Source organism: Triticum dicoccoides, chromosome 5A, assembly GCF_002162155.2.
Source record: "Triticum dicoccoides isolate Atlit2015 ecotype Zavitan chromosome 5A, WEW_v2.0, whole genome shotgun sequence".
Lineage (NCBI taxonomy): Eukaryota > Viridiplantae > Streptophyta > Magnoliopsida > Poales > Poaceae > Triticum > Triticum dicoccoides.
In genome coordinates, this window is record NC_041388.1 from 565,977,874 (window position 1) to 565,980,131 (window position 2,258).

At 39.9% G+C, this 2,258-nt stretch overlaps 1 long non-coding RNA gene across 1 annotated transcript in view; it reads left to right on the forward strand.

Moving 5' to 3' along the window:
- The window catches only part of LOC119302865, a 7,002-nt gene that overhangs the window by 829 nt on the left and 3,915 nt on the right, over positions 1-2,258 (forward strand). The gene's annotated exons all lie outside the window — the stretch shown is intronic.

Sequence of the window (2,258 nt, forward strand, 5' to 3'; positions counted from 1 at the left end):
TAAGTAGTCAATAATCAGTTTTGAAATTATGCGAGTTTAATCAGTTCAGAGAATAATCAATATGAAATGTAGGCAAGGAGATAGATATATGTAGGCAATCAGATAGAGTTATGTAGGCAACGATCAGTTAGATAATAGGCAGTAATGTGTGTTTTTGTTTTCTGTACGTAAACAATCGACGTACATTTTTTATTTTGTACGCAATTTTAATTAACATTTTTATAGGCATTGTTTTGTGTGTTCTTCGTAGGCAATTAAATTAGCATCATAGGCGATACTATTTTGCTTTCAGCAGGCAGTTCTTAGGAATGTTCGCCATGTGTTCGTAGGCAACACCACTGTGTTTTGTGTAGACAATCAGAGAGAGATAAGTAGGCAAAACAATGCATAAGATGTGTTCATAGGCAATCCCGTAGGCAATAACGTGTGTTTTTGTGTTTCATCAGCTGACAACACATTTTTTGTAGAGAAATACAAGCAAGGGGGCAAAATACTCACATATTTTTTTCTTGCCATGGATTTTGTGCCTTTTTTATGCAGTACTGTAAGATACGTGAGAAAACTACATGTAGTTTTGGCATGGCATGGCATGGAAGCACTAGTTGTGGTTCTAGTAGTAGCAGCAGGTTTCAGAGATGGCACTAACCTCTGTCATTTTCCTTTTGGGTAGCAACTAAAACTACGCGGCATACATGATACACATTCTAGCAGGTAGTCAAGATGAGAAAGTTATACTATGTAGCATATACACAGGTTTTTTCAGTACAAACCGAGGAAACCCCCTTACGAGAACAGATTATGAACCGACGCTCACGTTTGCTGGAGGTAAACGTGCGACTCCTGCATTAAGATTCAGGACTCATACAGATATTTGTTGTAGTAGCTCCTAGTGCATAAGATTGGCATCTTTGCCGCATTGAAGTTTGACTTCATATGCAAAGAATAGGTTGCTTGAGTACGTAATTACCTCGAAATCTCATGTGATGTTTTCATGTAATTTGGAATCGAAACTTGAAACCATAGTGTACATTCGATTTTCAGTAACTGAACTTTTTGCCATTTTAAAAAGTTAAATGCGATGCTGCTTTGAGTGAGCTTTGAGTAATGAATCACCTCGAAATCTCATATGATGCTTTATATAAGCTGGATTTTGGTACTTAGATGTGTGGAACTCAATTTCGGTAATTGAAAACGGCCATTTTTTAGAAGTTAGATGTGCCGGTACTCGAAGTATTTGTGCATTTTTTTTTCAGCAGCTAATGTGATGGAGTGAAGCTCTGAGCAGACTTCCACAAAATGTTCCCTCTTTTTTGGTGCTTTCGATTTTGGGTGGTGGTAGAGCTTGCACCATGCTAGCTCCCAGTCTGCTGTATTTGCTCGGCCACATTTGCAAACACAAGCAATAATAAGACTAATTTCAGTAATCACATGTTTAAATGTAAACAATGTTGTACATGTATATATGTAGGCATCTTCATTTGTATACTAGGCATTTTTTTAGTAGGCAATTTGTTTCAGCCAAAACACTAAATCACCCACCCCACAATTTAACCACATAGTTTCAGACTACTTTCTACGCAGGCAACTAAGTCATTTTCTCCATGCAATTTTACTTTCTGTTTTCCAACTATGAGATTTCTAAATCATTTTTGCCCACTAATAGCAGAGCAACTTCAGTTTAGTGGAAAATTTTACCAACTAATTTCAGACTACTTTTTGCAAAGCATGAAGGAAACTAGAACATTTTTCAACCTGCAAAATTCTTTCTCCTGGAGCAACTATGCTCCCTTTTAGTTGGGTTCCTACAAAGTGTGCCTGCAAAGGTTTCTCTAAGCAACTTTCTTGTATGTGTTTTTTCTATGAAACGGGGCCCAAAAAATGAAACAACATCAAACAAGTGCTCATGATCTCTCTCTAACATCCAGGTCCAAAATCGCAGGAGGAGGGGGGGATGAATCATCCTGGTTCATCATACATCATCCAAGGAACAACTCGACCAATCGGACATACAAAGTCGCCCACCATCGGGTGCTAAGTCGCCTAGCCCGCCGACATATTCGCCTACACATACCCAACCCCCTTGAAAAATCGCCTAAGCCAGCCAAAACGAACTCGCCCATCACCGGATGCTAGGTCGCCTAACCCGCCAACCTACTCGCCTACACATACACACACCCACCTCCCTTGAAAAATCGCCTAAGCCGGCCAAAACGATCTCGCCCACCACCGGGTGCTAGGTCGCCTAACCCGCCAACTCA